Source organism: Melopsittacus undulatus, chromosome 9 (assembly GCF_012275295.1).
Source record: "Melopsittacus undulatus isolate bMelUnd1 chromosome 9, bMelUnd1.mat.Z, whole genome shotgun sequence".
In the NCBI taxonomy this organism is placed as follows: domain Eukaryota; kingdom Metazoa; phylum Chordata; class Aves; order Psittaciformes; family Psittaculidae; genus Melopsittacus; species Melopsittacus undulatus.
The window spans coordinates 39,038,776-39,052,591 of record NC_047535.1 but is presented as its reverse complement, the minus strand read 5'-3'; positions in this window follow the sequence as shown (position 1 = coordinate 39,052,591).

Genomic DNA, 13,816 nt, shown 5'->3' with positions numbered 1-13,816 from the left:
TTTTGGCTTGTTGATGTTTATTGTGTTGTCCCCCTGGCTTTTTATATTGCTCTCAAAGCTTACTCTAGGTATTTTTAATTGTCACAGTTAGAAAGGGGTAGCTCTGAATATTCATCTTTATTTTGGATCCCCACAAAAAGCTTGGTTTTGGGCAAGCTGGTGGCTGTGTGTCCTGAGTTGACCTGTATAGTTTGTATAGAGTTGTGTGGGTTGTTTTTCAGTGTGTGCTTTATCAAACTGAATGGAAGAAAAAATACCCTTCTAACACTTGATCTGTTGCAGAACATGCTTGAGTTCACTGGGAAATTGAGTCTGTTTTTAAAACTGCAGCTTAAAACCAACTAGAGAGATGCAGTTGTGTAGCTACCTTGACTCTTCTAGAAGCTAAAACCCTGCTATTTATGGTGTTGAGTTCCTTCTCACTTCACCAGTGTCTCAAATACCAGTTGGGTACAAGTTTCAGTAAGTAGAGAGGGATCAACTACAGTGAATTTGATGTAATACTGAAACTTTGTGTTGCTTGTTTATGTGGAGACTCTTAGTACTGATACTCCAGTGAAGGATTCAGTATGTGGATATTGTCATTCCTCCTGTAAGAAGTAGTGGCTTGTAGAAGGCTGCATAATGTCTAGCACAGCTGGTTTTTTTTGGTAGCCTGATGTTTGAGCATGGTTGAATACTTGATGAAAGACAGCTTTGTGTACTATTACTATGTCAGCAAAAAATCCCAAACTTGTACAATGTCAGTAACATGGTATAACGTGCAGCAAAGGAAGGGGCAAGTGTGGGCAAGCTGAAAAGTGGAGAACTCCAGTTCACCAAGAGTTTTGGTTTTGTTTTGGTGTTTTAAATTTATTTTTTTGTGTGTGTTAGAAGTAAGCCACATCTTTTTCTTGCTGTTTCCCTTAATATCTTGGAGGGCAGGCTTGTCTAGTGGTATTTGTTTAACCTGAATAAAATGTGTAGTGTTTCTAGTTTATTGCTCCAATAAATAAGTTTCTGGGTTACTTTAACACATGGTTAGTAAAGGTCTTGTCTTTTTATTATACACAATTGAAATGGGTAATAAAGGTCTTTTTATTATACACAATTGAAAGTCAGTTTTCACAACATTGGCTTATTCTTCTTTTGGGGACAAAGTAATGCTTTTTTTTCTTCTAATAGAATTACCTGCATTGAATATTTATTTCCTTAGGACACCTAAGGGACCTATTTGACACATTTGTCAGTAATTGAACAAAACTTTGAATCTGCAAAGGGTGAGATGCCATCTTTGATTAAATTTCATTTGATAACTGGCCCTGCTGCATGTTATGTTAACTGCATACATGAAAAGATGTAGTATGTAGCTTTTAGCTTAACAGTGGATTTTACAGTTAAAGTGGGATTAAAGATGGCTTGGGACACACTGTTTGATTTCCAGCTAGTTTGTGTGGCTTGACATGAGGTAGGGTTCAGCAGGTTTTTCAGATTACTTGCCTGGTGTGTTTCAGCGTATGAGCAGCGAAAAGCCTGGGTTAATCCAGCTGTGGTGAATTCTGTTGGTTCTCATCCTGCCACAATCAATGGGATATTACACATGTTATATACGACCATGTCTCAAATATCCTGTGCTCTCTGCAAGTTTGCTATTTATCACTGAATGGGATGTTTTTGTTTATGTAATGCAAGTTCAGTTTCATATATTCAAGGTACAGGTGTAGAGTTGCAGTTACAGGCAGGTGGAGGAGACTGGGAAGCTTGAAGGAAACCTGCTGAAGCAAATGAAATACTTGAGCTGTAAGTGAATGTAGTGTAGTATCTGCAACATCTAGGATTATATTCTGTTGCTTAAAAAAGGGCCAAGACCTACTGACAGCACAAAGGCTGTTCTGAGGGAATAGAGCTCTTGGTAGTAAGCCAGTGAGGCTGTTATTTGGAGGAGGTAAAAAAATTAACTTTCTTTTCCCTGAAGGCTGATGAGTTCTGCATTCTGCCATAGCAACAAGCAAGCCAAAATTTTGACATATTTTAAGTGATGGACTTGTCACACGAAAGTGACTGCACGTCCTCAGTTGTAATGCAGAACAGAATGGTTCGAATCCTAAAGGAAGAATTATTGCATGCTAGCTTCCTTGAAGCAGTAAAAATGTCTGGAGGAATGGTATATTGTTTTCATGTGTGTTTGCATGAGGATGCGTTAATTATTGGATAAGTAAAGCCGAAGGAAGAAACATCTGTAGAGGAAAAATATGCATTTGTCCTCAAAAATGTTGCCCTGTTGCAAAATGACATTTGTCTTTCTGAACTGTTAAAATGACACAAAAGTGCCTGTTAGTGGTCAGGCTATAGAAACTGCAATACATATATATAACACCCCCCAACTCATGATTTGTACCTGAGAGTACAGAGGTATATAGTTTTGATTTGAGAACTTCAAGAGATGAGGGTATTGTCTGTTTCAGATACTATTACCTTCAGTATTAGGTAAATTCAGATTTATTCCATTCAAGTTTAATTTCTAAACATTAGTGTCTTATTTCTTTATCCTGAAGATGAAAGGCCTTTCAGTATTGCCTCTTGTATGCATTTGATGCTACAATCAAATGAAGCTGCTTTGTTTAAGGCATTGAAAAGATTAAGCTTTTCCAGTTTGAGCATAAATAATTTTCTTTCACCTAGGATTTAAATACATGCTTTCTGCAAATAGTTATTCCATTTATAATATATGGATGAAAATATGCTCTCAAGAAATGAGTACAGTGGATCAACGGATCTGGATCACTCAATTCCCACTATGATCTGCTGTTCCACCAGCACTGACAGTACTGTGACTGTCACCTCACTGAGAACAGTGTGAAATTACTTCAGAACTAGTATAGACGTAACTGTACTTTCACTTATCTGTAATTCACGCAAGACATTCCTCACTGTTATCTTTATTTTGTCTAGAATGTCATCTGGTTTGGGTGAAGAGCCTTATAAAAGCTGCAATAGTTTGTTACTGCAGTTACTCTTGCAAGGTACCAACCCCAGGGTGGTTTAATAGAAGAGCTTTTTTATAAAAGAGTTAATGATATTGCTCTCCTTTTAATTATACTTTTTACTGTGAAGTGAATTAATACTTCATTAATTAACCTCTTTTTTTTACATTTGATCCATGATTAAAAGTGTTCTAACTCTCCTGCAATTATTAGTTGTTACTTTTTTACATCTGGACATTTACTCTAGAGAAACTTTCTAGTTATTTCCACACGCATCAGAAACAGACATCAGGGTCCTACTGATACCCTAAGGAAGTTCTCTCGCACTGTTTCATAGACTTTGTGGTTATGTTTTTCCTTATGAAATCCTAACAGTTATCTTTATCTGTTTTAGTCATAAGTATATTGGAAGTATTTCATTATACTCTTACAGCACAAAGTTATCTACAATATCAAATACAGATCAGCAATATTTTGAACTTACAGTTCAATGTTAAGTAAGTTCAATATTATTGAACTTAGTTGTTTACCTTTCTTCAGCAACTTTGGCTTCATCTTTCCAGTGCTAGTATTCATTTATGTGCTGATGTATCTCAGAAGCCTTTGCATAGCTATTTTTCTTAGGTATTTTAACCATGCATTTTCCTTTTACATTTTTAGTTCACTTCAGAACAATAATCCATGTCTGGTGGCTTTTTCCTGTTTTGCCTTCCCCCTAGCCCTCCCCCCTCCCATACCAGTAAGGGAGAGAGATCAGAAGGAGATCAGAAGAGTGACTCAGAACTTTGACCTCATCTCAATTTTTGCCTTGAGTTGTGTTGGTGCCTGCAGTTATCAGTTTGGCTTTGTGCAATATCTTCAGGCTGATCCAAGTCTTCCCACTCAGCCATGGCAATGTGCATTGTTGGGCTGATGGAGGCATTTTGCTTCTTGAGTGAAAAGCTGATATTTTTTACTGTCATTACAAGTTTTTGGGTTTTTTTTGTGGTGCCAGAATCACTCTTGATAGTTTTTATGTTGTAATAGGCCCATCTATCATAATTGTTTTCTTGCTGAGGACTGAATTTATCTAAGTAATAACAAGTGATACTTTCCATTAGAAGGCTATGTAAAATTTTCATTGAGAAGTAAACTGCTGCATTTTAGCTTGTAATTTGGGTAACTTCTTGATGGGGGCTGCTGAATTTTAATTGGAATGGAATGACATTAAAAGTTTTTCATGTGCTTGGAAGAGTCACTTTGCACTGTGAGTTTGAGCTATATATAGTGGTTTACTCTTTTTATATGTTCTTGGAATGAATTAAAATGAAAGCTGACCCCTTAGACTTGCCTTCTCTCATTTTGTGGATTTGGATTTATCATGTGTCGTTGGTGTCGTTAGGAAGAATGCATTTGTAAAGTTACAGAAGCGTGAACAGAAACAGAATTCTTGGGTGTGATGAGAGCATTTTATTTAGTACTCGTACAAATATTTTCTTCTGGGAAGTATGCTGTGTTGGGTTTGTGTGTGTGTATGTAGATGTTTGGGTTTTTTTTCCCTGGATATACCAGAGGTCATCCAATCCATGTCTCATTTGACTGCGTGTTAAAGGTTGATACAAGGGTTTCGTCAAAGGATTTTTCCTCTGGGGAGGGAAGATGTACAAGTGTGTTGGAAGAGGGTCATCTTGTTCTTCCTTTGCTCCATGGTGTGATGGGCTGATACTGAAACCGAAGGCATTGAATATTTTGATGTGGATTGTGAGCTTTTTTTTTTTAAGCAGTCAAAGTAGTCATGCTGAGACATCAGTCAAAAATAATTAAACATGTACTTGAATTTTGTAGTAGTGCTGAACGTGTAATCTGGGATTAGATATTTTGTAAATAGTGGTTTTGCTGAGCCAAATTAATTCAGAATCATGCACTGCAGTATTTGTGGAACGCTTGATTTTAGCATTAGTCTTTCCACTACATAATGTTTAGCTCATATCTGACATGCTTTAGGTTTTTGTTTTTTTTTTTTCTTTTTTTTTTAATGACTCAGTGCTACACATCTTAAGTAAGAAAAAGGTATTGCTCCTCTAGAAATCAGTAGAATTACTGCTGTGTTTAACACAAAAAGCCTTTTGCCTTAGGCCTAGATGAACATTTCAAGCACTTGCACTGTTTAACCAAGTCTTGTCTATTGGTTTAATGGAGCACCTTTTAGTTTCTGAAGTATCAAACGAAGATTTAATTGTAGCTGAAACCTTACCTGTTCTGTCTGTGAGTCACTTCACCCCAAAATAATGTGTGTTTGAGTGTTACAACTGTGTGTGTGCCACATGTCTCGATGGTATATTCAGGGAAAGCTGTGCATATTTCCTAAAATAAACAGGTATTTGTCTTTTTTTTTCCATAAACCTTTTACCCTGATTCTTTTTCTAAATGCATTTCAAAGCACCAGATGTTGAATATTCCATGAAATTAAAAAATAAGTGTAAAAGTTTGCTGAAGTTAAAGGGCTTCCTTTTAGGTGTGATCCAGGGTGGGCTCTGTATCTATCTCTGATTAAGAGACTAAATATCAGAAGAAAAGCACATACAATTTCTTGTTGCCCTTTTCCCTCCAGTGTTACAACTCTGTTGTTCAAATAGTGTTTTCTCATTAAATCTGCTAAACCTTTGTTGTGAAATGAAGAGATTAATACTCATTTACTGGCAGACACCATGTCTTTGCGGTTTAGTTTGATGAAGTAGTTGAAAAGCAAGGATCGTTTCAATCACTAAGGTATAACACAAAACCACTGCTGCTACCACCAATAATAAGGGAAATAACAAGGGGAGAGAATACAACCGCTCACCACCCGCCGACCGATACCCAGCCTGACCAGAGCAGTAATCTAGCCCTTGGGGGGTTTGGGTCAGGTGTCCTGTCTCTGCTTTCTCCCAGCTTCCCCTCCTCCCTGGCAGAGTGTGAGACTCAGAAAGTCCTTGGTCAGTGTAATCATTACTGAGCAGCAACTAAAACATTGGTGTTATCAGCACTGTTCTTAGACTGAAAGTCAAAAACACAGCACTGCAGTAGCTACTAAGAAGGGGAAAAATGCCTGCTACTGCTGAACCCAGGACACTTGACAATGACCACAAGAACTGGAATAGTAACTGGCACGGAATTAGAAAAGGAAAATTAATCCTGAGCTTTTAAGAGGCATTTATTTCCAGACTCATTATAGATGTTTTGGTTTTGTACCATATTGGTAAGTGTAACACTATAATCTATATTTTATACTCTGTTCTTTGCAAACCCAACTTCAGATCATTTTGAAATACTGTTGCTGCTGAATAGACTTTCTGTTCCAGTACCTCTTCACAAGGATCCATAGTTGAGAATATTGAGATCTGGAATAAACTTAACTAACAAAGTGTGAGGGGCAAACAAGTATGCTTTTGGCAAAAGTTACCTGTAACACATTTAGTGTTTCAGGCAGGGCCCTAAAAAGCCATATACATTATTTTCTATATGTTCTGCTAATATGTTTTAGATTATTTGCATGTTTTACAGCAGTTGTTTCCTTTAGTAATTACTTCAGTATTTCAGAAGATTGGATTTTTTTGGGTAGCAGTGCTGGGTTCTCCTAGTAATGTACCTCCTGGTGTGATTCACTGCCTGTGAACTCATTACTTAACATGCAGTTCATCACAGCAATATATTATTTCCACTGCTTCAGACACCTAACTGAACAAATTGAAGCTGGAGTTCCATTTTCAGCAACAGCATTTAAGCATTATGCCTATATCTACAGCTAGTTTTAGTCCTATTTAAAACTGCCAGTGAATTAGTATCCTTAAAATATATCCTTTGGTCTCCTTCCCAGTAAGTCTTTATTATTTATAATACAGTTGTCTCCTGTTTCATGCTTAGCACCCAAGTTTTAACCTTTTTTTCCACAAGTATATGCTCCAGACTGCAATTGCCATTTAATTATCTTTTTTGTTTGAAGTTGAGTTTCTCTTCTCTTTCTCTCTATTCCTGCCCCAAATCTGTTACTGCTGTTTTCATGTCTGAATTCATGCAGTTATAATCAAACTGTTCTCTGGGGTTTCCAGGATTGTTTTTTACTGTGTGAGTCACATCAGTGATGGCTCTTACTTTGTCCTGCTGGCATCTTTTAGTAACTGTTGACTGCTTTCCCTGTTCCGGAGGAATGGGAGGCCTATCACCTAAAGAAGAAAGCATTTGTTATACAGAACATGTGAAGGGTTGCCATCTGCAGGCTGTAATCCTGTGTTCTGACGAGCATTTCACTGTGCTGCACAAAGATGGAGGAACTGGAAAATCTAATGTTGGTTGACCTCTTAAAAGAAGACAAAGCTGAGCTTACTTATAATGATTAATGATCTTGGGAAATTTTTTTATTCTACCTTCATGCTTTATTTATGGAACTATTTGGATCTTTAATTATACTTTTGGAAGAGGGACTATTTTTAATATTTGTACATAGCCTGCTTGGTGCCTTTGTGAACATCTCCATATAAAAAAAAGAGCAGTAGGTTGATGTTCTTTCTCCTGTTATATAAACATCCCATTCATATAAAAGGGTTTCTGTCTATGTGTTTTAATTTACTTGCAGCACTTACCCTGGACCTCATGTTTGGAATAATTGCTTTAGGAAACTGGTGGCAGAAGAATGGTTACTTTTGGTAAATGTGATTATTTGGTAAAGGTAAATATGTTAGAACCAAAGAGTTGAGTTATTAATTTTCTTGAATTAAAATATATGAAATCAAATAGGTATTTTCAGTTGGCAGTAATACAAAGGAGCAGGCCTGAATTTGATAGCAAGAAAGGACAATTAACTTTATATTGTGCATCATGGTCTAAAAGAACAGTATGATGCTTGTGGAAGTTCATAATTTCATTTTGCTTCTAGTATGTACGTGGTCATGCCTGCCTTATGACAATCTTGTGAGTATCCTCAACATCTTATAAAGCTCATCTAAGTACACTGATAACAAAAATCAACAAAGCTACACAATACTCTCCTAGAATGATACAGCAAGAATACTGAGCAGAAAGGAAAAATCTATCTCATTAAGTACAGCATTTCTGGTTATGAAATAAGGCATCACATCTAAAATAGAGAAAATTCCTGATCAATCAATCTGTATGCAATGGTTTCAGTTGGGTTTGGTTTTGTAGCTTAGGGTTGGTTTGTTTTGTTTTTTTCAGTTAGCCCTTCGCTCTGTCAATGTGCTTGACCATCTCCTGTTTCTGTGAAGTGATAATGCATAAGCAGGATTACTTGGCATTCAACTGAAACATGGCATTGTTGATCTTGTGATGTACCCCCTCTAGAAAGAGCCCAGTGTGGTACAGTGATGTCTGGAGGCAGATGAGGGGAGGTGAGCATGAGATAGAAATGATGGGAAATAAATGTGATCAGGACATTCAGATTCTTCTCAAAACTCTGAAGGGCCCTTGTGAAATGTTCACAAACTGCATGGAATACATTTGGGGAAGGCTAAAAGCTTAGTGAATAAGGTCTACGTGTTTGTTGTTTTACTTTGAATGATCAAAGACTGATTCTTATAGAAGGATCTTCTAATAAATTATTTGTGTACCTCTCAGGGCTTCTGAGTTGTCCAAGGAGGTTAATGAACATATAGCTTGTATAGCTGTATGGAGTCTGGGTAAGTCCTGTTTAGGCTGTGTTCCTTTCTTGAGTAATTGCTGTGAGCAACTTCAGGTGAGTCAGGTTTTGGTGAGTAATGTAGGTGATTCCTGAAATGGCTTTTTTTCCCCACTCTGAATCAATGTGGATCTAGTCTCCTGTAAAGCCTCTTTGCACAACTGTGTTTAATAGTGTTGTGCCCTTGGTAAGAAATTAGTCATGGTATGATTTTTCACATCATAATAAATTGCATTCTGGGACTAATCTCTGAAACAATTTCACAGAATCCCAGAATCCCAAGGGTTGGAAGGGACCTCAAAAGATCATCTAGTCCAACCCCCTGCAAGAGCAGGGTAACCTAGAGTACATCACACAGGAACTTGTCCAGGCGGGCCTGGAATATCTCCAAGGTAGGAGACTCCACAACCTCCCTGGGCAACCTGTTCCAGTTGCTCTGTCACTCTTACAGTAAAGAAGTTCTTCCTGATGTTAACGTGGAACCTCCTATGCTCCAGTTTACACCCATTGCCCCTTGTCCTGTCACTGGATATCACTGAAAAAAGCCTAGCTCCATCATCCTGACACCCACCCTTTACATATTTGTAAACACTGATGAGGTCACCCCTCAGTCTCCTCCAGCTCCCTCAGCCTCTCCTCATAAGGGAGGTGTGCCACTTCCTTCATCATCTTCGTGGCTCTGCGCTGGACTCTTTCAAGCAATTCCCTGTCCTTCTTGAAGTGGGGGGCCCAGAACAGGATGCAATATTCCAGATGTGGCCTCACCAAGGCAGAGTAGAGGGGGAGGAGAACCTCTCTTGCCCTACTAACCACCCCCTTTCTAATGCACCCTAGGATGCCATTTGCCTTCTTGGCCACAAGGGCACATTGCTGGCTCATGGTCATCCTCCCATCCACCAGGACCCCCAGGTCCCTTTCCCCTTCACTCCTTTCCAGCAGGTCAACCCCCAACCTGTACTGGTACATGGGGTTGTTCTTCCCCAGATGCAAGACTCTACACTTGCCCTTGCTGAATTTCATCAAGTTTCTCCCTGCCCAACTCTCCAGCCTGTCCAGGTCTCGCTGAATGGCAACACAGCCTTCTGGTGTGTCAGCCACTCCTCCCAGTTTAGTGTCATTAGTGAACTTGCTGAGGGTACACTCAGTTCCCTCACCTAGGTCGTTGATGAAAATATGCAAAAATAACAGTTCAGGCTTATGGTTGGTAATACTCCACATGTTTTTTAGTTTATTTGCTGCTTTTTTTCCATTCTTCCACTTTTAAAGTGCTTCTTTATAACTGTCATCTGTATGCCCATTCCTACTTTAAGTTTTTCCTTTTATTTCCATTGCCTTTTAACCTCTTCCTGAGTCTCTGAGGTCTCCTGTCTGAGTACAAACATTGAAATAGTGGCCTGACTTTCAGATGTGTAAAGTGAACGCAGAGCCTTCTCATTTGAATAGGAATTTGAACTGATCAGCCCTTTGAAAATGAAATGAGATCACTCTTGTCTAAAGGAAGTATGGAATTGTGAAACTGTGATAATTTAAGTAACCCAAGTGACCCATGGGCTTTAAAATGCTTCCTGCAATCAAGATAATGGAATAATCATAAGAATTGTCAGAACTTTAACCGTGGTAAAATTGAACTATATGAACTTTAGACCAGTATCCTGAGGGAACATGGAGCTAACAGACTACACGGGCGCAGGGAAAATACTTAGGCATAGGATCCCCTGGTCTTGACAAGTAAGGAAATCTGTGTGTAAGACACAACAGCAGTAAAAGGTAATGACCAGTTGTTTGGAAAGGTTGAAGGGGGACAGTCTGCAGGAGGGAAGAGACATGATCAATTCAGCTGTAGGTACACTTGTGCCTGACCTCATATCTTGCATGGTGACCTTGGACCTCATCACTACAGCTGGTTTAGGCCATCCCTGGTCACACTCACCAAACCTGCTCTGTTCCTCATGCTCAGGTACTGTAGGATCCAACCCATCAATATGGTGCCTTGCTGTCACTCCAGCTCCTGGCTAACTGTCCCTTGCAGGGTAGCCACTTTTGCTTGCTCCCTGACTGTTGTAGCACATCTGGGGCAGGGGCAAGGACCTGAGCTGATGTGGGGACACTTTAAGAATATATGTAACTGAATTGTGTTTTGGTGTGTTTTTTGGGTTGTGTTTTTAACTATGCATAGACACATGATAGTATTTCCTCAAACCAGCAAATGAGGCTGTTTCCCCTTATTTTAGTTTGCGGTACTGCAAACTCCTGGAAATCTGTGATAAACTATTAATATTCGTCAGCTGGGATCTTAGAGAAGAGCAATTTAGAGTTGTCATCATCAGAGCTGCTTTTCAGGCACATCCAGAAGTAAAGTAGATCAAGCATTATGTGAACAGCTTTTAACTTCCTCTTCTTGGAGCTAAGTGAGAAAACGGAAAACAAGCCCGTGTTGTATGTAGAAAAATATGCCTGCCTTGTAATGAGTAGTTTTGAGATGTACCCATCTCCTTCTGTCTCTCTTGCTCTCTCTCTGATACTGATAGATAGTGATAGACTTGCTTTGTAAATGTTGCTCTGGGAACCGCATGAACTGAATAATTAAAACAAAACCAACCCCCCCAGATTCTCCAAGAAACAAACACTAACCTGTATCTGCCCCCAAAACGCCACCCCCCAAAACACCCCCCCCCAAAAAAAAAAACAAAACCCAAAACAAAGAAAAAAACCCCAACCCACCGCAAAAAGACAAAAAACCCACAAAACCCCAGAACCAGAAAACACCACAAATCTTTCTGTCTGTTACTTTCCTGATTTTGTCAGATTATTTCCTCTTTCCACATATTTCCTTCTAGCTGGGGGACAAATATTGTAATTTAATTTCTTTTTGGTCTGCCAGCTGGCTTTGAGTTGGGTGACAGGATTGTTCTAATGCAACTTACCGTTAGGTTTCTAGTACTGGCTATGCTAGCTACAGGTGTATTTTTGTCACAGATGTTTAACATCAAAAAAACCAAAACCAAGCAAAAACCCAGCCAACCGAAACCAAACCTGTAAGTGACAGCCCATGGATAGCTCAATGAATGGTACAGTTCCCTCTCCCAAAACTTTCCTTTGGTGATGTGCTCTCCACTGCTTTTTCAGAGCAGAACCAGAAATATCTGTTGGTTCTGTGTCCTTTCTTCCTTTGAAAGGATCCCCACACTTCCACCCTGCTCAAAGGTTCTACAGTGCTGCTAAAAGTGCAGTTTCATAATCAGCTTAATCTGGTCTGAGAATAAGCTAGCAACAAAACGACTAATCCCGCACTCCCCATTGGTTTTGGTTGTGTTCCCATTCCTTTAATGATGGCTGGAGACTTGTGTGGCTGTGTCGTGCTGGTTTGCTAATCCACCTAAAAACCCTTTAAAAAGGGGGGAGAGGAAATCCCACCTGAGAAAACCTGACCGTTCATTTGATGAATAATCTGCTCCAACATGTGCATGGGTGTAAATGTGCTAAGGGTAATTTCAAGAGAGGGCACAGGAATATGCAGCCAGATTTGAAAAGAATAAGATCACTCTTCACTCTTAAGGTATCACAGTATTTATATGCACTTCTCTGCTTGTGAAACTGCATTATATCCATGTTTATGCATTGGAGATGACAGAGAAGCTGAGGTTTAAGAAAATGTCTCATGAAAATACAGATTCTATTTATTGATTTCAGGCACGATGATTCCAGTAAAGGGAGCTCCTCAAGGGAGCTGGTCAGTGGGAATCATTCACTTTCTATGTTGCCATTTGAATGAAGAGATCACTCCAGAATTATCAGTAGTACAGTCAAAGAAGAGTATACTTGGTAAATTAAAAGTTTTAATGGAGAAGATTTCAAGGTTTTTCCACAGAAGTTCATTGCCAAATGATGGCAGTTTAGCTGAGAGCCAGTTTAATGTGTGTTCTCTTCCCTGTTTAAAGATGGTCTTACAGGGCTTGTGTCAAAAGGAAGTTTAAGATGTGCTCTCCTTTAACCATTAACAGGTCCAAGGACTGCAACAAGGTTAGGGTGTATTTGTGACGTGAGACAATGAGGTGTTTTCCTAGGGAAGTCATATCTTGCAAGAGTGTGTTTGATCTTGCGCAAACAGTGTAACATCAATAGCAAAGTATCTGCAATTGGAAGTGTTATCTGTGTGACTTCTGACCAGGCTACTGAGTGTGCTCTGGTAACTTACCTTTGCCTCTTTACGTAAAGAGCATTTTGGTTCCTAGTTGCTCATATGTCATTTACTACAATGCAAAACCTAAAAGCTCTTTATCCCTTCATCTTTCCTTCCTTGCCTACACGATTACAGGCTGTAAGAACAGACTTCAAGGAGGTGCTTAGATGGGGTTGGTCTTGTTCCATTCTGCTTTAATACCCTGTCAAAGCTACTAGAATTTCACCATAGCATTCTGCTTTAAAGACCTCCTACAGTTTCTAACTAAATCTGCTTTTCCATATGTTTTCTTTTACCAGCACTAAAATTCACCACAATGCTGCTTTTTCTTTGGGTGTTTTTTGGGGTGTCTTTGCCTGCTGTGTCTGTCCATCCCACCCCCAAAACTGGTTGGGGTTTTTTATTTTCTCTCAATAAACGTTCAGAACTCCTGTGCATGGAAAACAGTATCTATTATCTTGTCTGTATTAATTATTTTGTCTGTATGTAAAAAAATATTGTCTGTCTTGGCAATTCTTTGGCGTTATAGATACTGTACAGAGACGTTGTCTATGCTGTGTCTCTGACTTAATTTCCTCCCTCAAACTGTATGTCGCAATGTAACCTCTGAGTAGTTATAATGTCTGTTTATTCACATCTGTGGTTATTGATGGCTGGGTAAGTTTGTGCAAGCTCTTGTCTGTCAGCAACGTATATGTGGCTTTATCTTCATTTACCTTGACTCGCCCTTTTTGCTGCTTCCATTGCCACTGACAAGTGGCACTAACAAGCCACTGACTTGCTTAGTTTCTAAAATACTCTACTGTGGTTTGAAGTAACACATGCTTTCAAAAAAGCCATCAAATGGCCCACTCTGGTCCTACTCTATCTTTTCTTCCCTTTGTTGGATCAGTGTTTCTCAGATGAAGGGGGTGAAGTGTGAGATTTCCTGTACTTCCAATAAGTGTTTGCAATTACACAGAGAAAAAGCAAGGACTCAAGAAAAAACTATGGCATGGAGCAGTGGAATCATCCTGATAACAG